This window comes from Marmota monax, unplaced genomic scaffold (assembly GCF_021218885.2).
Source record: "Marmota monax isolate L192 unplaced genomic scaffold, Marmota_monax_Labrador192_F-V1.1 WCK01_AAM20220418_F8-fsc00002, whole genome shotgun sequence".
NCBI classification, from domain to species: Eukaryota; Metazoa; Chordata; class Mammalia; order Rodentia; family Sciuridae; genus Marmota; species Marmota monax.
Window position 1 is genome coordinate 28,345,697 of NW_026693571.1, and position 23,775 is coordinate 28,369,471.

At 39.9% G+C, this 23,775-nt stretch overlaps 1 protein-coding gene across 2 annotated transcripts in view; it reads left to right on the forward strand.

Annotated features, from left to right (window-relative positions):
• Positions 1-357: 357 nt before the first annotated feature.
• Positions 358-23,775, forward strand: part of LOC124102531 (broad substrate specificity ATP-binding cassette transporter ABCG2) — a 114,202-nt gene continuing 90,784 nt past the window's right edge. Inside the window, exon 1 of one of the 2 annotated variants that reach the window (XM_046458922.2) lies at positions 358-894. The gene's annotated coding sequence lies outside the window, so the exon portion shown is untranslated. Of the gene's footprint in view, positions 895-19,766; positions 19,896-23,775 lie in introns of those variants that run through there. The other variant, XM_058583863.1, reaches the window with a different exon arrangement.

The window sequence follows — 23,775 nt, forward strand, 5'->3', positions numbered from 1 at the left end:
TCTCTAAATATTAAAAAAATTCCTCTTTCCTATTTCTTGCCTTCTTTTCTGGCCTATAATTTAATTTAGGATAGGTTAGAATTCTTCTCTTATCACAGTTCTGTTGTATTTCTGATTTAGGAAAGGACAGCATGTTCTAAGTGCAGCTTCTCTTTCCTGTTTAGTCTTTGGTGGGCCTTTGCAGTGAAACCTAACTCTGTTTGTGCTTTGGTTTCATTTGCTTCCCTTTTCGAATCAGTGTCATCTTCCTGCTTGTATTTTTTTTTCCTTCTAGAGGGCAGGGCCTAGGGAAGGAGACCCCCCCACTTACTTTACAGATAGCAAAAAATTGGAAGCTTACAGAACAATACCATTGCTAGGATTGTTTTTGATCCTTCCATTTCCAAAATAAAGTTGCCGTTAGTGCTGGAGATGCTGTCGTCAGGATTCATTCCACAAAGAGCAAGATATAAAAATATCTCTCTGACAAGGATTTCCTCCTTTTCCCATCCTCTTGGCATGAACACCAGGAGAGGATCCCAGGCTGATTGGAGGCGTCATGCTGTCGTCAGTTTGAATCCCAGTGGTGGAGAAAGAAATGTGAATTACAACCAGCTAATGGTGGAGAAAAAGAGACTCAGGGAGATGCAAAAGCTCTTTGTGTTTTCTAGATGTTTCCTGAAGGCTGGCTTGTTTGGAAAGCCTCATCACTCTGGGAGCAGCTGCATGGTTCACGCTGGAGCTGAGAAGTTTCATCTCAGATTCTTCCTCTTGCCCTGAGAACTAGCAGGAAGGGTCACTCCTGGATGGACATTTGTCTGAGTAGCAGGTTTGGATCCTAGTTAATTAAGTCTCTCAATCACCGTTGTCCCTGTGCTGAGGTTGGACTGCTTTCCCTCTGACATCTCAATTGGGGTGAGTTTTCTATATTTGTTATTTTATTTTATTTTATTGTATTTCATTGCTGGGGATCAAACTCAGGGTCTTGCATGTGCTATACAAGTGCTCAGCGCTATTTTAGTTTGTTTGTCTTCATGCTAAGTAGAAAATCTTAATTCTTTTTTGATTTCTGCCTTAACAAATGTGTTACTTAAATGAGTACTTCTTATATTTTAACATACGTATGAATCACCTGGAGATTTATTAAACAAACAAAAAAACAACAACAACAAAACAAGGTCGGGGTTGCAGCTCCGCGGTAGATTTCTTGTTTAACATGTGCAAGCGCCTCCATCTGATCCCCAGCACTATAAACAAACAAAAACAAAAACACCAAAAATCCAGCCTGGAGTGGGCCTGAGATTCCCACAGCCTTTCAGATGACCTCCATTCGGTGGCCTATGTTGATGTTTCGATTTCTAGAAGGTGTTGAAAGATGTGGGTGGAATGCAGGAATCTGGCTGAAAACATGATGTATGTCGAGCACTTGAGAAGAAATCAGAAAACATTCCTGCCTTGGTTGTACCTGCCTGGATGGACTGTCTCGAAGTTTTGAAGTTTCAATTCCTAGATTTAGTAAGACAGGTCACTTTAAATGAGAGATGATGTAGAGCTTTTCCTTAGATTATATGGACTACTTTAGGCAAAGTCAGAAATCTCTTTGTAATTTTAGTATTACCTGTCCGTATCACGCTTCATCTGGTGTGGCTGCTGATCACTTTGTACATTTTGGTTTCTATTAAAAATAACGCATGTGCAGGGTGGCTCGGGAGGCTGAAGCAGAAGGATCATGAGTTCAAAGCCAGCCTCAGCAATTTAGCCTGGCCCTAAGCAACTCAGACCCTGTTTCAAAATAAAATACAAAAAAGAAAAAGAGCTGGGGATGTGGCTCACTGACATTTGCAAGAAAATGGGTAGAACTAAGGATCATCATGTTAAGTGATATAAGTCAAACTCAGACGATTAAGGCTCCTATGTGTTCTCTCACATGTGGAAGCTAGAAAGGTAAAAGGAAGACAAAGGTGGGGGTGGATCTAAGAATTAAAGGGAGATCAGTAGAGGAAAGGTGGGAGGCCAGGTGGGAAGGGAGAAATGTTGGGGGAGTGATTTTGGCCAAATTATATTGTTGGATTGTGTAACAACAAGTCCCATCAATATGTACACATATAATGCACCAATTAAAAGTGTGGAAAAAAATAATGCATGCTGGAAAAATAACTGGTTTCTTCCCCCTATTATTTGGAATTGTAAGGCATATGAATCTATTATATTTATAAAAATCAATTTGAGTAAAGGTAAAAACGAATCTGTTTTGTCTGAGGCCCAAGAACACTGTTTTCTTTTTCTTTTTTTTAAATCTGAGTAATTCCCTGTCCTGAACAATATATGTACTTATCTGAAAGTTGCCTTTAACACAAGGCAAAAGAGGAAAAATGGATAGGTAGGATGTGTACCTGTTCTGTCTCTAGTCGAGGAAGAATATAGAAATGGTAACAAAAAGGGGAAAGAAAGGAGAATAGTGGTTGGGAGTCCACAGGAGATGGAGCCGCATAAAATGAATAAAAGAAAACTTAGCCTGAAATAGAATCTTTGACATTCCATTCTAGAGCAGTAGCTTGTGTCTTCCTTACTTGGAGAAATGTACTGGGGATGGTAGGTAAGTTTGTTTCTCCCGTGAACTTGCTGAAGCCATTTGTCACTCTGTTCTGGAATCAAAGGTCAAAAGGATGAACAGGTCTGGTGAGGCCTAATATGACTGTACTGAACCATTTCAAAAAGATAGGAGTCTCAGCTTTTGAACTAAGCTTCTAATAACATTCCCCTCTTTCATGGGGTATAACCACAGGAGTTACTAAAAACCGAGGGGCTGGGATGCAACCCAGTGGTAGAATATGTGCTTAGTATATGTAAGGCTCTGGGTGCCATCCCCAGCAACAAAATAACAATAATAATAAAAGTCTAAAGAACCTGATAACACAAGTATCGACCAAGCAGAACTCAAGATGGCTGTAAGTAATTCATTCAATAGCCCATGGCTGATAGGTGTTAAGCAGGTACCTAAAAGCCTCAGTGACCCTAGGTTTAAACTTTTTGAGGCATTGTAAAGCTACAGTGATTTGAAACTTACACTCAGGTTTCTACGGCCATCTGCCCAACACTCTGGCCGCAATCTCCCAGGTCAGGCCACTTCCTTTTCAGCCCATCTCTTTATTCCAGCTACCTCCTCAACAAACACTACAAAAAAGAGAGTTCTCCTGAGTCAGAAATCATGGTAGTCTGCTTTCCATCACTGTGACCTGAGAAAATCAACTTAGAGGAAGAAAAATTTGTTTCACAGGTTCAGAGGTGTCAGTGTATGGTCACTCAGCTCGGTTGATTCTGGGCTGGTGGTGAGGCAGAACATCATGGCATGTGTGGGCCAGGAAGCAGACAGAGAGGTAAAAGCCAGGGTCCCAGCCCCCAGTGACCTACTTCTTCCATGTAGGCCCCACCTCCTAAAGTTTCTATCACTTCCCAGCATGGTCACCAGCTAAGGACCAAACTTTCAACACCAGAGCTTTGGGAGGGCATTCCAAATCCAAACTGTAACAAGGTATTTGTTCTTTTGAAAAGAGTTGAAACAGAAAATGAAACTTGATCACCACACTATCCCACCTGCCATAGAAAATACTGTCACCGGTCACCATTTCCCACTTGAGTTTTCACAACCATCCAGGAGTGTGGGTCAAGGAGGTGTTATTTTAACATTTGAATAAAGAAATGGAGGCTCCTCTTAACGAATTTGCCAAAAGGTACACAGCTGGTCAGTGGGTGTGCTGGGATTTAAACATAGGCCTATTTGCTCTAACTTTACATGTTTACTGTATTTTTCTTTCTTTAGCGTCTTTTCAAGATCTGTGATGACCTATATTGTTCTGGACTAAGGTCTGTTTTATTTACATTGTGGTTTAAGACCTATACATTAAAAAGAATCCTAATTCTACTTCTTTTGTTAAAATTATTTATATTTAGCTTTTAGTTTTAGAGCAGTGCTTCTCAAACTTTATCATGCTTAAAACTCACCTGGGAACCTGGCTAAAATTCAGGTCTTAAAAATTCTGATTCAGTAGGTCAGGCCTGAGGTCTGAGAATTTACATTTCTCATAAGCCCCCTGGTGATCTTGATGCTACAATCCAGAGGCCATGCTTCTGGAAGACAGGCACAACTCCACTCAATATCATATGGGACCACATTTATGGACTAGTGTGGGGGCTTAGTGTGTTTAATAACACAGATGATAGAGGCAGAAATCCTGGGTTTCAATATTGATACCATCACATGTGAGATCCTGGGGAAGTGAACCCTTCTATGCCTCAGTTTTGTCATTTGTAAGTTGAGAACAGCACATATTACCTACTTCATAAAGTATTTGTGAGGATTAAGTGATTTAACAGTTCTGGTCACAAAGCATCTCTATGTGAGTTTGTTGATGTTATGACTAAGTTTTTCTCAAGTCATAATTGTACTTTAGAAATACCAACAAGAAATCACACAGATGTCAAATACTCTTTGGTGGAGGTATGGAGGTATTAACCCACGTTTAATCTTGTTCTTGTTTGTGTGAGTAGGTGTCCTGGTCTGTCAGGTCTCACGTCTCATGAATGGGAGGGTCAGAAAATGATGCTGAGAAGTTGGCTAGGGTCTGATCGTGCAAGGTCTTACATATCATCCTAGAAGCTTAAACTTGACACTGACAGTGATGAAATAGTCATAGATACAGTAAGTTGGGCCGTTCAATCAGAATGCATTCTAGAAATGTCTCTTGCTGCAATGTGGAGGCTAGTTTGGAAGAAGGTGAAGCTGGTGACAGAAAACTGGGCTGTTGAAATAATCCTAGACAGAAATAATAAAGACCTGAAGTGAGGCATTAAGGCAAAGGATTGAGCAGGAATCTCAGGGTTCAGGTGATGGAAGGAGAATATGCCATGACTCAAAAAAGAAATATGACATCAATAGACTTAAAAATAAGAACCATATGATCATCTCGATAGATGCGGAAAAAGCATTCGACAAAGTACAGCATCCCTTTATGTTCAAAACTCTAGAAAAACTAGGGATAACAGGAACATACCTCAATATTGTAAAAGCTATCTATGCTAAGCCTCAGGCTAGCATCATTCTGAATGGAGAAAAATTGAAGGCATTCCCTCTAAAATCTGGAACAAGACAGGGATGCCCTCTCTCACCACTTCTGTTCAACATAGTTCTCGAAACACTGGCCAGAGCAATTAGACAGACGAAAGAAATTAAAGGCATCAAAATAGGAAAAGAAGAACTTAAATTATCACTATTTGCAGATGACATGATTCTATACCTAGCAGACCCAAAAGGGTCTACAAAGAAACTATTAGAGCTAATAAATGAATTCAGCAAAGTGGCAGGATATAAAATCAACATGCATAAATCAAAGGCATTCCTGTATATCAGGGACAAATCCTCTGAAATGGAAATGAGGACAACCACTCCATTCACAATATCTTCAAAAAAAATAAAATACTTGGGAATCAACCTAACAAAAGAGGTGAAAGACTTATACAATGAAAACTACAGAACCCTAAAGAGAGAAATAGAAGAAGATCTTAGAAGATGGAAAAATATACCCTGTTCATGGATAGGCAGAACTAACATCATCAAAATGGCGATATTACCAAAAGTTCTCTATAGGTTTAATGCAATGCCAATCAAAATCCCAACGGCATTTCTTGTAGAAATAGAGAAAGCAATCATGAAATTCATATGGAAAAATAAACGACCCAGAATAGCAAAAACAATGCTAAGCAGGAAGTGTGAATCAGGCGGTATAGCGATACCAGACTTCAAACTATACTACAGAGCAATAGTAACAAAAACAGCATGGTACTGGTACCAAAACAGGCGGGTGGACCAATGGTACAGAATAGAGGACACAGAAACCAATCCACAAAACTACAACTACCTTATATTTGATAAAGGGGCTAAAAGCATGCAATGGAGGAAGGATAGCATCTTCAACAAATGGTGCTGGGAAAACTGGAAATCCATATGCAACAAAATGAAACTGAATCCCTTTCTCTCGCCATGCACAAAAGTGAATTCAAAATGGATCAAGGAGCTTGATATCAAATCAGAGACACGCCGTCTGATAGAAGAAAAAGTTGGCTACGATCTACATATTGTGGGGTCGGGCTCCAAATTCCTCAATAGGACACCCATAGCACAAAAGTTAATAACTAGAATCAACAAATGGGACTTACTCAAACTAAAAAGTTTTTTCTCAGCAAAAGAAACAATAAGAGAGGTAAATAGAGAGCCTACATCCTGGGAACAAATCTTTACTCCTCACACTTCAGATATAGCCCTAATATCCAGAGTATACAAAGAACTCAAAAAATTAGACAATAAGAGAACAAACAACCCAATCAACAAATGGGCCAAGGACCTGAACAGACACTTCTCAGAGGAGGACATGCAATCAATCAACAAGTACATGAAAAAATGCTCACCATCTCTAGCAGTCAGAGAAATGCAAATCAAAACCACCCTAAGATACCATCTCACTCCAGTAAGATTGGCAGCCATTATGAAGTCAAACAACAACAAGTGCTGGCGAGGATGTGGGGAAAAGGGTACACTTGTACATTGCTGGTGGGACTGCAAATTGGTGCAGCCAGTTTGGAAAGCAGTATGGAGATTTCTTGGAAAATTGGGAATGGAACCACCATTTGACCCAGCTATTCCCCTTCTTGGTCTATTCCCTAAAGACCTAAAAAGAGCATGCTACAGGGACACTGCTACATCGATGTTCATAGCAGCACAATTCACAATAGCAAGACTGTGGAACCAACCTAGATGCCCTTCAATAGATGAATGGATAAAAAAAAATGTGGCATTTATACACAATGGAGTATTACTCTGCGTTAAAAAATGACAAAATCATAGAATTTACAGGGAAATGGATGGCATTAGAGCAGATTATGCTAAGTGAAGCTAGCCAATCCCTAAAAAACAAATGCCAAATGTCTTCTTTGATATAAGGAGAGTAACTAAGAACAGAGTAGGGTCGAAGAGCATGAGAAGAAGATTAACATTAAACAGGGATGAGAGGTGGGAGGGAAAGGGAGAGAGAAGGGAAATTGCATGGAAATGGAAGGAGACCCTCAGAGTTATACAAAAGTACATACAAGAGGAAGTGAGGGGAAAGGGAAACATAATACAAGGGGGACAAATGAATGTCAGTAGAGGGGGCAGAGAGAGAAGAGGGGAGGGGAGGGGAGGGGGGATAGTAGAGGATAGGAAAGGCAGCGGAGCACAACAGACACTAGTATGGCAATATGTAAATCAATGGATGTGTAACTGATGTGATTCTGCAATCTGTATATGGGGTAAAAATGGGAGCTCATAACCCACTTGAATCAAAGTGTGAAATATGATATATCAAGAACTATGTAATGTTTTGAACAGCCAACAATAAAAAATTAAAAAAAAAGAAATATGATACTGTATTTAAAATTTTATTCTTTTCAGTTCTGGGGATTGAACCACAGAATATATATACACACACACACACACACACACACACACACACACACACTTAGAAAGTGATCTAGAGCTACCACTGAGCTACATTCTCATCTCAAAACTTCTTAGTGTATTTTCTACATTGAAGACTTATGAGACCTAAGACTGATTCTACTTGCTATGTAGTCCCAGCCCGCAGCTCCTTTTAGTTTTTTTTTTTTTTTTTTTAAGAAATAGATAGGGACTGGCTTGGGCTGAGGTCGTGGCTCAGCGGTTAAGCACTCGCCTAGCATGTGCGCGGCCAGCATTCAATCCTCAGCACCACATAAAAATAAATAAATAAAATAAAGATATTGTGTTCAACTACAACTAAAAAATAAATAATTAAAAAAAAAAGAAATAGGAATTGGTTTTATTTATTTATTTACTCATTTTTTTTTTGGTACCGGGGATTGAACCCAGGGGCACTTAATCACTGAGCTATATCCCAGTCCTTTTTTATTTTATTTTGAGACAGTGTCTCACTAAGTTGCTTAGGGCCTTGCCAAGTTGCTGAGACTGGTCTTGAACTTGTGATTCTCATGCTTCATCCTCCCGAGCCACTGGGATTATAGTCATGCACCATTGCTCCTGGCTCCTTGTAGGTCCTTGATAGATATTTGGTGAGTGACAGGTGAAGCAGAATGAATCCAGTGCTCCTGTGGTCCACCACGGTCTGTGTGATCTGGTCCCTGCCTCTCTCCAACCTTGTCGCCTTCCACTCTCCTCCTTGTTCTTGTTGCACTAGCCTTCTTTCAAGCCTTTGAAAATGCCAAACTGTGACTTCTAATCCAGAGCTTGGCAATATACTGTCTGGGGGGCCAAACCTGTCCAGCCAGGTGTTTGTATGATTAGTTTTATTAGAGCAGAGCAAAGCCCATTTGTTCACGCACTGTCTACTGTGCACTGGTGCTGCAGTAGCAGGCCAGAGTCACGGGGACAGACCCTGCCCTGTGCCTGTGAATCTCAATGTAATTACATTTGATCCTTTACAGAAAACGTGTGCCATCCTTTGAAACTGCTGTGACATCTGATTTAAAACCCTACCTTAAACAGTGATAGTAAGGAAGACAGTGTGGTATGGACATACAGACACCCAGGCCAGTGGAATAGAGCCCTAAAATAAATTTCACATGTGTATTCAAAAGATTTTCAATAAAGGTGTGAAGAACATTCATTGGGGGAAAGGATGGTATTTTCAATAAATGGTGCTAGAAAACCTGGATACCACATGCAGAAAAATGAAGTTTATTCTTACCTTATATCACATACTGAAATTGTCCAAGGCCCAAGTATATGAACTAACTATAAAATTCTTTTTTTATTAACTTTTTAATTTATATATGACAGTGGAATGCATTACAATTCTTATTACACATATAGAGCACAATTTTTCATGTCTCTGGTTGTATACAAAGTATATTTACACAAATTTGTATCTTCATACATGTACTTTGGATAATAATGTCCATTCCATTCCACCATCCCCATACCACCTCCCTTCCCCTCTGCCCTATCTAGAGTTCATGTCTTCCTCCCATGCTCCCCCTCCCTACCCCACTGTGAATCAGGCTCCTTATATCAGAGAAAACATTCGGCATTTGTTTTTTTGGGATTGGCTAACTTCACTTAGAATTATCTAATCTAACTCCATCCATTTACCTGCAAATGCCATGATTTTATTCTCTTTTATTGCTGAATAATATTCCAATGTGTATATATGCCACATTTTTTTAAATCTATTCATCTATTGAAGGGTATCTAGGTTGGTTCCACAGTTTAGCTATTGTGAATTGTGCTGCTATAAACATTGATGTAGCTGTGTCCCCGTAGTATGCTGTTTTAAGTCCATTTGGTATAGACCGAAGAGAGGGATAGCTTGGTCAGATGGTGGTTCCATTCCCAATTTTCCAAGAAATCTCCATACTGCTTTCCATATTGGCCGCACCAACTTGCAGTCCCACCAGCAATGTATGAGTGTACCATTATCCCCACATCTTCGCCAACATTTATTGTTGTTTGTATGCATAATAGCTGCCATTCCAACTGGAGTGAGATGAAATCTTAGAGTGGTTTTTATTTGCTTTTCTGTAATTGCTAGTGATGATGAACATTTTTTCATATATTTGTTGATTGATTGTATATCATCTTCTGAGAAGTGTCTGTTCAGGTCCTTGGCCCATTTATTGATTGGGTTATTTGTTTTTTTGGTGCTTAGTTTTTTGTGTTCTTTATATACCCTAGAGATTAGTGCTCTATCTGATGTGTGAGGGGTAAAGATTTGCTCCCAATATGTAGGCTCTCTATTCACCTCACAGATTGTTTCTTTTGCTGAGAAGAAATTTTTTAGTTTGAATCAATCCCATTTATTGATTCTTGATTTTAATTCTTGTGCCACAGGAGTCTTATTAAGGAAGTTGGGGCCTAATCCCACATGGTGGAGATTAGGGCCTATTTTTTCTTCTGTTAGACACAGGGTCTCTGGTTTTATTCCTAGGTCCTTGATTCATCTTGAGTTGGGTTTTGTGCATGGTGAGAGATAGGGGTTTAATTTCATTTTGTTGCATATGGATTTCCAGCTTTCCCAGCACTATTTGTTGAAGAGGCTATCTTTTCTCCAATATATGTTTTTGGCACCTTTGTCTAATACAAGATAATTGTAATTAAGACCTTAGAATGTGGAAAGATCTACCTTGCTCTTGGATAGGCAGAATTAATATTATCAAAATGACCATACTACCAAAAGCACTATACAGATTTAATGAAATTGCAATCAAAATCCCAATGACATTCCTCATAGAAATAGAAAAAACAATCATGGAAAAATTCATTCATCTGGAAAAATAAGAGACGCAGAATAGCTAAAGCAATCCTTAGCAGGAAGAGTGAACAGGTGGCATCACTATACCAGACCTTAAACTATACTACAGAGCAAAAGTAACAAAAACAGTATGGTATTGGCACCAAAACAGACTGGTAGACCAATGGTACAGAATAGAGGACACAGAGACTAACCCACCAAATTACAATGATCTTATATTAGTGTAAAACTATTAAAGTAAAACAGAAAGGAAAGGATTCATGACTTTGAACTTAGCAATGAGTTCTTGGCTATGACACCAAAGCACAGGGAACAAATACCAAACCAAAGCAAAACAAAATGAAACCTAGGTAAATTGCACCTAACTAAAATTAAAATCTTTTGTGCATCAAAAGTTACTTTCAAGCCTTTGAAAATACTTTCAAGAAAGTTTAAAAAGGTACTGAAATTATAGCTCAGCGGTAGAGCACTTGCCTCGCACATGTGAGGCACTGGGTTCGATCCTCAGCACCACATAAAAATAAATAAAATAAAGAAAGATATTGTGTCCATCTTTTCTAAACTTTATATATGACAGCAGAATACATTACAATTCTTATTACACATATAGAACACAATTTTTCATATCTCTGGTTGTATACAAAGTATATTCACACCAATTTGTGTCCTCATACATGTACTTTGGGTAATAATGATCATCACATTCCACCATCATTTTATTCTATCCATCTTAAAAAAAAAGAGAGAGTTAAAAGATAATCCACAGACTGGGAAAAACTATTTGCAAATCAAATATTTGATAAGTGGCTAATATCCAGAATATATAAATAATTACAGTTCAATAATTTAAAAAATCCACTTAAAATGGGCAAAGGACTTGAATAGACAAATAAGATAAACAAATGGCAATAAGTTGACAAAAAGATGTTCAACATCACTAGGCATCAGGGAAATGCAAATCAAAACCACAATGAGATACCACTTCATACCCATTAAAACGACCCTTATTTTAAGAGAAGAAAACACACACACACACACACACACAAATGGAAAATATCATGTGTTTGTTAGGATGTGGAGAAATTAGAACATTTGTGCATTGCTGGTGGAAATGTAAAATGGTGCAGCTGCCATGGGAAAACACCATGGCAGGTCCTCAAAAAATTTAAACACAGATGGGGCTGGGATTGTGGCTCAGCGGTAGAGCACTCGCCTAGCATGGATGGGACCCTGTTAGATCCTCAGCACCTCAGCGGTAGAGTGCTCGCCTAGCATGGATGGGACCCTGTTAGATCCTCAGCACCACATAAAAATAAAAGCATTGGGCTGGGGATGTGGCTCAAGTGGTAGCACGCTTTCCTGGCGTGTGCAGGGCGCTGGGTTCAATCCTCAACACCATATAAAAATAAAATAAAGATATTGTGTCCACCTAAAACTAAAAAATAAATATTAAAAAAAATAAAGGCATTGTGCTGTGTCCATCTTAAAAAAAATTAAACACAGAATTACCATATGATCCAGCAACTCCACTTTTGAGTATATACTTTAAAATAATAAAGAAAAAAATAAAGGAAAACAGAACTTGGATGGATAGTTGTATACCCATCTTCATAGCAGCAGTATTATTTACAACAACCCAAAGTGGAAGCAAGCCAGTATCTGTCAACAGACAGATGGGTAAGCAAAATGTGGTCTACACATAAAATGAAATAATATTTAGCCTTTAAAAGAAAGGAAATTCTGACATGTTATAATATGGATGAACCTTTAAGATATGAATAAGTTAATAAGCTAGTCACAAAATGGACAAGTACTGTATGGTTCCATTTGTATCTGGTACCTGGAATAATCACTTTCATTGAGACCGAAAGCAGAATGGTTGTCACTGGACAGAGGGAGGAGTAAGAAATTGTTGTTTAATGGGCCTGGAGTTTCGGTTTGGAAAAATGAAAGCAATTCAGAAGATGGATGGTGGTGATGGTTGCTCATCAAAGTGAATGTACTTAAAAAAAAAAAGTACCATAAAACAGTACACTTAATGATGGCCAGAATGATCAATTTTATGTTACCAGTCTTTTACCACAACAGAAATAACTATCCTCGGGCATTAGCATCAACTGACTCCTACTCATTCATCAGTTTCCTGTATAAATAGTGTCTCCTCAGGGAAGCCCTCATATTACTCTATAATTCTATTATTTACACATCAATGCATTTTTATCATGCTTTTTTCCATTAGAATATAAACTCCTTGCAGGGAAGATGGTGTAGCTCAGTGGTAGAGCACTGAGTGAGGCTAGCTTGTGTGAGGCCCTGGGTTAGATCCCCAGCACAATAAAAGAAAAAAAAATCTATATCCTAACACTTAGCTCTATTTTTTTTTAAATTTGTTCTTATTGGTTATACAGGACAGTAGAATGTATTTTGAGATATTATACATATATGGAGTTTAACTTCCCATTCTTCTGGTTGAAACACTTAGTTCTCAAGAGCTTGTTTAGAGGTTCTAGCAGGGGCCACAGAGACTCCCTATTTTTGATAGAGAAGAAAGGTCCTCCCCTATTGGGGAAGGTCAGTCTTAGACCAGGCTGGCACCTGGAACTGTGAGGGAGGAAGGGAACACCCACCTAACCAGCTAGATAAGCCGAATCAACCCTGAGGTGACATATGTAGCAGCCAGATTGCCCTCATAGCCCCAAAACTTGGTTCTTGGCACACAGTAGATGTGCAATAAGTAATTGTGGAATGAATGAAAGCAATTTGCTAAGGGCTCCCCCTGGAGGTTATATTAGTAAGTGTACATCCTGGGAATTTTACTGTACAATAGTCAGAAGGGAAAGTCAAACTGCAAATTTAACTTTAATAATATGAACTGTACTAGTGAAGGGAGAAGGGATGAAGAAAAATGTATCAAAAATATGTTTGCAAAATATTTCCTTCACCAACTTTCCACATCAGCTCCCTTTTCAGGCTCCCAGTTCCCAGGACCTCAGCAATCCATTTCTTTCCTCTCCAGGCTTCACCTGTTCATGCAGTACTGTCTGGGACTGCTTCGGTGCTTTCATGCTGGAGTAGAGTGGTCAAGACAGAGACTGCCTGGATTACAGCTTGGATAGTTACTATCTGATCTTTTTTTTTTTTTAATATGCTTAGATGACTTTATTTACATCTCAGTGTGGATGTTACAAATAATCATAGTCTGTTTAAAGAAGTTACATGTCTGTTAAGAGATCAGGCAGCCAAGGAGAAATTGTCATTTTAAGTCAAAGGAGAAGGGTTTCGCTAATTGTATTATATGGAAAGGAAATTTCAAGTTTAATTATTGATTTTTTTTTTGGTTTAAATAAGTAACCAAACTGAAGTTGCCCTGTGAGTTAGAAACGGTTGATACCCCATCTCTGCAAAGAAAGAATACAAGCCAGAGAAAATCCTAAAGAGGTATTATGAGTATTTTAAATATGTTTAAAAGTTTTGGTAAAAAATGTCCTCTTCCTTACCTAGAGTAGACAAATTCATAGAGACAGAAAATGGTTACCAGGGCAGAGGGGAATAAAAAGTTACAGCTTTGTAAGTGTGGAGTTTCATTTTCGCAAGATGGAAAGTGTTCTAGAGATTAGAAGGTGGTAAGACAATGTGAATGTCCTTAACACTACAGAACCGTGCACTTAAAATGGTTAAATGGTAAATTTCATGTTACATGTTTTACCATAAAATTTTTTAAAAAATTCTTCTTTCATATCAGCTTTCTGATGTGTCACAGTATCTGTGGGTGTCATTATATCATGGATAGTTTGAGCACCTTGGGTGAAAGAATCACCATAACCCCGGCTGATGGTTCTTTAAGGTGGCAAACCCATAGTTTCTTTGTAGATTTCCTTGCTTTCCACACCTTAAAGAAGTTGCAGGTGTGCACACGTGTCAGCCAGCATCACTGATGTCTGGAATGGTCTCTGATCCCAGGCACTGAATGATTTCTTAGACCACGGTGATCAGTTCTGGAACCAAGGCAGGCTTCTCCTAGTGTGGAATGGACGACCGGTTGAGGAGAGGATCGTATGGAGAAATTGCTGCTCTCACCAAGGTCCAGATGAGGGTAGAGTTTGAGAATCATGAGGTTCACGCAGAGGATCAGGAAAATGATGACAAGTGATGGAATGTCAGGTCCTCATCAGGCTCTCCAGCTCCAGTGCATCCTCGTTTCGGCTGGCTACTATCTGATCTTTAACAGAGAAGTTTGCCCACCAGCTTACGATATAGGCAGATAGACTAGAGATTATGTTTACTCTTCTCCAATAACTTTCAGATGTCCATTCAAGTCCATCAACAAATATTTACTGATATCCAGGTGCAGTGGCGCATGCCTGTAATCCCAGTGGCTTGAGAGGCTGAGGCAGGAGGATCTCGAATTCAAAGCCAGCCTCAGCAAAAGCCAAGTGAACAAAAGCAACTCCGTGAAACCGTGTCTCTAAATAAAATACAAAGTAGGGCTGGGGATGTAACTTAATGGTGTAGTGCCCTGAGTTCAATCCCTGTATTGAAAAAAAAAATTATTGAGCTCTGCTGTGACTCAGGCACTGTCTCAGGCACTGAGCATACAAGAGGGAGTAAAATAGGAATTCTTGCTCTTATGAAGCTCACCTTCTAGATAAGCATCTCTATGAATTTCTAGGTAAGAAAAAAGAAGCAAATAAATAATATAGGATGTTAGTGGGTGAGAAGGGTTATAGAGAAAAACCTAGTAAGGTAAGGCAAAGGGAAGGTTTTTCAGATTTTTTTTTTTTTTTTTTTTGCAGGGGGAGTGCCCAGGATTGAACTCAGGCACTTGACCACTTCGGTTTCTATCTGGCAGAACTAGATATTTTTCTACCCATTACATATCATTCCCAAGGATGCCATAATCAATTAGCTCTTGCCACAGAACACAGCAGGTCAAAGCAGACAGAGTACCTCTTGATTCTGGCTTATAGAGGTAGTTGTACCACATGGTGTACGACAGTGAAGTACTGCCAACTGTCCCTGAGCATGCTGTGATTCTCACTGAGATAATGGCACACATTTCCACTGCAGTTTCACCCAGGATGCCCTCTGACCTAGGGAGCTCTTCAGGGATGCAGTTGCCTGGCTCACTAATGCACTTCCCAATATCCCGATGAAAAGACCTTCCCAGAGGATCAAGTTAGTAGATGGCTGGTTAGGTGGAACATAACAGACCCTATCCCATTCCCTGAACTTTGTAATCCTTTGTCTGCGTTGTTGGTGTTATGTCTACACCTCAGAATCTGCACACTTAGCTCCTCCCAGTCCTCTGCTGATGGAAGCTGGCAAAGCCACGCAATTCTCTTAGGGGCAGGAGGACTTCTCCCTCCTGGAGAAGGCCTGAGAGACTCTCTTGGGGTCTATTTATGTACTGCTGCCTAATGAATTCTCTAAATCCAAGAGGCTTCAAGCAGCCTCTTGTATTATTATGTCTCATCATTCCCATTGGAGTAGGTTTGAGAATGAGGGAGAGATTGGACCCGTGGAACAGAGAATTGTTTTGAGGAATTTTGTTGTAAAAGAGAGCACATCAACAGAGCAGTAGTTGGAAAGGGATTTAGGATAGAAATAAAAGAGAAATGTTGAAAATGAAATAAATAATGGCATGTATATGCTGTGGCAAATGATTTTAGGAATATATATATATATATATATATATATATATATATATATATATATAATATAGGAGAGAGGAGAAACTGCCATCAATGAGTAAATAAAGAAATTGGGATTTAATAATAAGAAAAGAGATTGCTTAGGTTTTAGACAGGAACATGGACAGCTACTCTAGGTTAGAGTAATTGGGGAGAAGGTGGAGTATGCTGCTAGGGGGTCTGTGTGGAGACAGGGATTTGGAAGTTCCCTTTTGCTTGCTTCACTTTTCTCAGTAAAGCAAGAAATAATCTGAGAACAACTATGCATGAGAGAGAAGAAAATGTGGCAGTGTCAAAATAGGAAATTAGAAGAGTGAGTGGGCTGCAGGATTACGGTGTGGGTTGCTAGGCACCCTGGAAGGTTATGGTATTGAAATTCTTGATTATGAACTTAAAATCAGATGAATTGTTATTTCTTTGTATTTATTCACCCACATTTAGCTCCAAGAGTGTAGGCAAAGAATGGGGGAGACACAAATCTAACTAGTTTGTGTTTTTTGCCAAGGTAGTGACAAATTAAAGGAGAGCAAAAGGTGCTGACGGTATTTGTAAGAGGATGATTATAAAGCATCATTGTGGAATTTAGCAGGCACAGAAGCCAAAGAAAACAGTGGGTAGGGTGTAGTGAAACTTTGGCGTAATTAATGGACTATGGGTCCTTGTGGGGGTCAAAGGCTTGCTGGAGTTGGGTTTCAGCGGGATCTAGGTGAGAAGTTGGAATATGGCGTGCAAAGAGTGAGATGTGTAAACTGGGATTGGCAATGACAGTCTCTGGCAGGAATTTGGGAGTGCATAGCTCAGGGAGAGAACGAGATATCTGGCAGAAAGATGTCCAAGGAAATCAAGGCCAGAGGGCTGGGAAGAGCATCTGGGTGTACACTGAATCACCAAGATTTAAGTCAGAAATAGTGAAAGTATACCAGGAGCTAAAATTACTGATAAAAGGGGGTCTTCTTGTAGTGACCATGAGAGGTGATTGGTGATAAAGTTTCATGACATGATAACATGAAATTCAAAGCTGAGATCTTTGTGAAGTTAGTAGATTATCCACTTTGGGATGTGCACATTTTGTGGTGGTCCCTCTTCTCAGAAGAAGAAATATCAGCAAGTGAAATGTCACAAAGTAGAGAGAGCATCAAAGATTGTTTCCATAAAGACTTTAAATGCTTTAACCACAAGAGGGCACCAGAGTCCAGCAAAGAATTATTATTATTATTATTATTTAATCTAAAATTGGGATAATAGTGGAATGCATTACAATCATAATTATCCATTCACAGCACAATTTTTCATAACTCTGTATATATAGTATGTTCACGCCAAATTATGCCATTATACATGAGCTCTCTTATTTATTTTTGCATTACAATTCTTAATATACCTTTATACCACAATTTATCATCTCTGTTTGTATGTAAGGTATGTTGACACCAAATTCACATATTCATATATGTATTTTGTATAATGATGAGGCTCTTCCTCCACCATCCATGCTATTTGATTTCTAGAGGTGAAAAGTGATCCACTCTGACTTCAGCCATTTTCCTCCAAGCCAGTGAGGCCCATTCTCCAAGTTTTCATGCTGATCCTTTTGATGTTCAGGCCTGAATAGGGGACAGCTATGTCATGATTGCCCTCTGGCTACCTGGCCAAGTAATCATAGGATGCCATCTATTGGAAAGCTTATCCTGATTTTAATGATGTTAAAATTGGGGGTGGGGGTGCATTTTAGAATCAATTAAATACAGTAGAGGATTTTTGTTAAGACACAGGTCAGTCTCTTGCTTCTGTCTGCCCCAGGAAGCATGAAAACTTCCAAACTATGCAAAGTGTAAGTAAGTATGATAGTGAACCAATGAAAACCAAGGTAGAGAAGAGAGAGTCAGAGAATACTCAATGGAAAAGGATCCCGTGCTCCACATGTTCATATTGCTGACCCTGTGAAGCCTTCACCCATCATCTCTGCCTAAGGGAAGGAGAGCAGGAGGAACATGGCTTTCAGTTCTGCTGCTTCCTAGCTCTTTCTCCTAGGAAAGTATACTAAACCTCTGTGATCGTCAGCTTCCCCACCTGTAAAATGGGAAGAGTAGTGTTTACTTTCTCAGTCATTGTGAGCATTAAATAGAATTCTACCTCAACAGATTTCTTTTTCTCTTCCTATGAATAGTAACTTTGTGTGTATCACTCAAGAGGCAGATATTCTGCTTAGTAACTTTGTGTACATCTCTCTCTCCTCTTTTTGGCTTTATAAATTCCCTGAGAACAAGAGCTGCCCCAACCTGCAGATGTATCACTGTAATGCTTTGTATACTGCAAATTCTAAAATACACTTGTTGAATCAAAGAGTTAAACATAGTGATATTAAGTGTAATATAATTATGTAATATAGGGTACCAAAATAATTTTTATGTATGAACGGTTATGTCTTGAGGTAGGCACTGAGTTGAAACTGGAATTCAGATTTACTTGATGCATTTGATGTGCTCACGTGACAGAAGATGACATAGTATTTGGGCATCAGCACAACTTCCTAGATAAGGTTGAACTCTAAGAAGACAGACCTCCAAGCAATGATGATCTGGTTTCAAGAGTGACCTGTGGGGGTCTTAGAGTGTGATACTGTAGAAATATAACTGGATTGGCATAACCATTATGGAAAATAGTATGGAGGTTCCTCAAAAAGTAAAAATAGAACTGTCTGATGATCCAATGATTCCACATCTGCTATATCCACAAAAGAAATGAAATTGGAATCTTTTTTCTTTTTTTTTTTTTTTAAGTACTGAGGATTGAACCCAGGGTTGCTTAACAAGAGAGTCACACCCCCAGTCCTCTTTTATATTTTATTTGGAGACAGGGTCTCATAAAGTTACTTAGGGTTTCACTAAGTTGCTGAGGCTGGCTTTGAACTCACAATCCTTCTGCCTCAGTCTCTGGACACACTGGGATTCCAGGCATGTGCCATCACATGGCTGAAATCAGAGTCTTTTTTTTTTTTTTAAATACCTTTATTTGTTTTTACGTGGTGCTGAGGATTGAACTCAGGGCCTCGCACGTGCTAGGTTGAGTGCTCTACCTCTGAACCACAACCCTAGTCCCGAAATCAGAATCTTTAAGAGATATATGTACTTCCGTGTCCATTGGGACCTTATTCATAACAGTGAAGATATGGAAATAACCTAAGTGCACATTAACAGATGAATTGATAAAGAAATACGGTATATAGAGATAATGGAATATTATTCAGCATTAAAAAAGGAATGCAATCCTGCCGTTTGTTACATGGATGAACCTGGAGGACATTATGCTAAGTGAAATAAGCCAGACGCCAAAAACAAATACTGCGGGATCTCACTGATGGGTGGCAACTACACAGTTAAATTCACAAAGTAGACAGTAGAATGGTGGATACCAGGGACTGGGGGCGGGGAGGATGAAATGGGGTACAAAGTTTCAATTACACAAAAGTAAGTTTGGGCGATCTAAGGTACAGCAATGTGATTGAGTTAGGGATTTGGAATAAAGAGACAAATACATTGAGTCTGAAAGGAAATGCCCACGAGCCATTGAGATGCAGAAAGCACAGTTGTAAATCTCTCCGGCTGTGCCCTTGTAAAATGAGGGAAAAGCGCAAGCAAAGGAAAAACTGGCACAAAACTGCAGCACCACCCTGCCTCCACCTCCAGGCCAGCTTCTAGTGTCACCACTGTTTACCTTGCTTCTCCGAATGCTGAAGTGTAACACCAGAGAAGCACACAGGACAGGACGTCAGAAAAGACTTCTCCCCGGAGGAAGAAGGTGGAATCCGTGGAAGGGGGAGGTCTTCCCTCTTTTATAGCTAAGGTCTTCTTTCAGCTCTCCCACATTCCTGTCCTGTGTTTTCTTACAGGTAGGAAGGCCCAAAGGGTGGGGGATAGGTGGGTTGAAGGAGTCATCTGGGCAGAAAGGGCCTGGGGCTGCTTTTGATTAGCATTTCCCTGTTTGCTGGGAGCTGCTTCCTTAACATTTCCTTAGGATGGGCTCTGGGCCTTGGGGACCTTAACATTCCACTTTCCCCAAGTGCTGCTCTGGTTTCCTGGACTCCATTCTCATTAATGGCCTCCATTTTATTTATCTTACTGGATATTAAACCCGATTTACCTAACTACACTAACTACCTATCTGTAAATCTGGCTTCACTAGCACCAGCCCTCTGTAAATATGAACACCCCACACCCATGGGTTGCTGTCTCTCCCTCTGGAGATAAAGGTTCATTCTCTGTTGAATGCCTACTGCTTGTCTCTTTTGAGACAGAACACATTGTTCCTTGAATGTTTATCTACTAAATAAGCCTCCGTCTATGCCTTTGACAGGCAGGTGCTGAAATTCTTTTCTGTATGCCAAGAACCCTGACGGTCCTGAATCAAGTTCCCCCTTCTCTCTGGGAACTCCTCAGACTCTTCCTCAGAGACATTTCTTCTCCCATGACATGACTATAGTTCACAGTACTGTATTGTACACTTGAATTTTCTAATAGATCTTAAGTGTTTTTACAACAACAACAAAGAAGATGTTAAATATGAAAAGTAATGAATATATCTATATTCATTAGTTTGATTACTGTGTTTAGCTCACAATACAATTTATAAATACACCAAATCATTAATTTTGACACTTAGATACATGAAGTCTTTATTTGTCAACTACACTATAATAAAGCTGGAAAAAAAAAAAACCCATACATTTAGTCTTTGCCCTCAGATCTCGACACAGTGTCCAAAACTCTTGTGACTTCCTGAGTGATAGGGGTTATAGGAACATCTTTTGTTATTCTTTCTTTCTTCTTCTTTTTCTTCTCTTTCTTCTTCTCCTTCTCTTTCTTATTCTTCCCCCCCCACACACACACAGGGAATTGAACCCTGGGGCACTCTGCCACTGAGCCACATCTCCATTCCATTTATTTATTTGAGACAGAGTCTCAAGAAGTTACCTAGTCTGGCCTTGAACTTGGCACCGCCTGCCTCAGCCTCCAGACTTACTGGGATTACAGGTGCATGCCACCACGCCTGGTTTATCTTTTGTTATTCTTTACACCTTCCTTTCAACCACAACTTAATTTACGCTAATAAAGTGAGTCCTGGAGTGCCCCTAGATAGCTTCAGGGCGGGGACTGGTTGCCAGAGGAATTAATGAAGTGATTAGAGCGTGGGAAGTTTCAGCTTCCTCTGAGACTTCTGAGGAAATCTGATGGGCTGAGATGAGTTGACCACAAATGGACAGTATTTAGTAAATCATGTGTAAATAATGGAACTCTCACAAAACCCCTAATCAACACACTTCAGAAAGCTTCCAGGTTGGTGGACACAATGAAATGCTGGTGTAACAGAGGTCTACTTCAAGCTCTGAATTCGGTTCTTACAGTTCTGCCCCTGAGGCTTATGTTTCCTGTTTTCCTCCCTCTCTCAAATTAACAAGTGAATCACCATCCCCCTCCAGGGTACTCCTGAAATATAGCCTTTGAAAAGCTTCTTTAAAAACCTCACGGGGATTTTGTCATTTTTTAATGCAGAGTAATACTCCATTGTGTATAAATGCCACATTTTTTTTTTATCCATTCGTCTATTGAAGGGCATCTAGGTTGGTTCCACAGTCTTGCTATTGTGAACTGTGCTGCTATGAACATCGATGTAGCAGTGTCCCTGTAGCATGCTCTTTTTAGGTCTTTAGGGAATAGACCAAGAAGGGGAATAGCTGGGTCAAATGGTGGCTCCATTCCCAGCTTTCCAAGAAATCTCCATACTGCTTTCCAAATTGGCTGCACCAATCTGCAGTCCCACCAGCAATGTACAAGTGTACCCTTTTCCCCACATCCTCGCCAGCACTTGTTGTTGTTTGACTTCATAATGGCTGCCAATCTTACTGGAGTGAGATGGTATCTTAGGGTGGTTTTGATTTGCATTTCTCTGACAGCTAGAGATGGTGAGCATTTTTTCATGTACTTGTTGATTGACTGTATGTCCTCCTCTGAGAAGTGTCTGTTCAGGTCCTTGGCCCATTTGTTGATTGGGTTGTTTGTTCTCTTATTGTCTAATTTTTTGAGTTCTTTGTATACTCTGGATATTAGGGCTCTATCTGAAGTGTGAGGAGTAAAGATTTGTTCCCAGGGTGTAGGCTCCCTATTTACCTCTCTTATTGTTTCTTTTGCTGAGAAAAAAACTTTTTAGTTTGAGTAAGTCCCATTTGTTGATTCTAGTTATTAACTTTTGTGCTATGGGTGTCCTATTGAGGAATTTGGAGCCCGACAAATGGATGGCATTAGAGCAGATTATGCTAAGTGAAGCTAGCCAATCCCTAAAAAACAAATGCCAAATGTATTCTTTGATATAAGGAGAGTAACTAAGATCAGAGTAGGGACGAAGAGCAGGAGAAGAAGATTAACATTTAACAGGGATGAGAGGTGGGAGGGAAAGAGAGAGAGAAGGGAAATTGCATGGTAATGGAAGGAGACCCTCAGGGTTATACAGTGGAGGGGGTAGAGAGAGAGGAGGGGAGGGGAGGGGAGAGGTGGGGAGGGGGGAGGGTGGAGGATGGGAAAGGCAGCGGAGCACAACAGACACTAGTATGGCAATATGTAAATCAATGGATGTGTAACTGATGTGATTCTGCAATCTGTGTATGGGGTGAAGGTGGGAGTTCATAACCCACTTGAATCAAAGTGTGGAATATGATATGTCAAGAAATTTGTAGTGTTTTGAACAACCAACAATAAAAAATTAAAAAAAAAAAAAAAAAAAAAAAAAAAAAAAAAACCTCACGGGGCAGAATCACACCTTCTGGCATAGGAGTCTCCCGTGTTTCTCCTCTGCTTGTAAAGCAATAAAACTTCATTTTCCCTGTTTCTTAAAACTGAGTCCTCATTACTGAATTGGTATGAGGACAGGGACCAAGCTTTTGGTGACACTGGGTGCCCTCCCCCCACCTCTTGCCCGGTTATTGCTTCCATTTGGCTCTTCCTGAGCTGTATCTTTATAATTAACCAGTAATAGGAAGTGAGCGGTTTTTCTGCATTCTGTGAGCCATTCTGGCAAGGTATCTGAGGTGGGGAGTCACAGTGTGAAGTAGCTACTCAGCCATGAATGGGTGAAGGGAGACTGAAAAACCACAGGGATCCTAACCCAACAGATAGGCACCTGGAAGATGGGGGTTTGGTATATTAAAATCTCCCCCAGGCTTAATTAAGAAAAGATACCTTTAGGACCCTGTCATCGTTATTTCTTGTAACAAGGTCTCCAGAACTCTTCCTTTTCACGGAAACTATGTGAGGACCCCTAATCACCCTGACACCAAAACGTGTAGACCCTCACAAAGAAAGCTTGAGAGGGGTTATTCAAATGATAATAACTTCATTGAGAGGGCAGGAAATTTAGGCAAAACCAGGGGAATTGCATAACAAACCTATTTATAGGACAGGAAATAAAGACAAAAACAAGAGGATTTCGTTTCTTTAAAAACTCCTCTTCTGGGCTGCTGCGGATATAGCTCAGTTGGTAGAGTGCTTGCCTTGCATGCACAACCAAAAAAAAAAAAAAAAAAAAAACCCTGTTCTATGAGTACCACACCATCTCTCTCTTAGAGGCTGTCCAAGCAGTTCCTATGCTGTCAGTCAAAATCAGAAGGTGGACTTGGGCAGGACTCTGGAAATTTCCCTGGGCCTCCCGATAAAACTAGAGGGCAGGAGGAGCATCCTATCCCTCTCCTTTCTGAGAGGACCCACTCTCCCTTGAGGGTA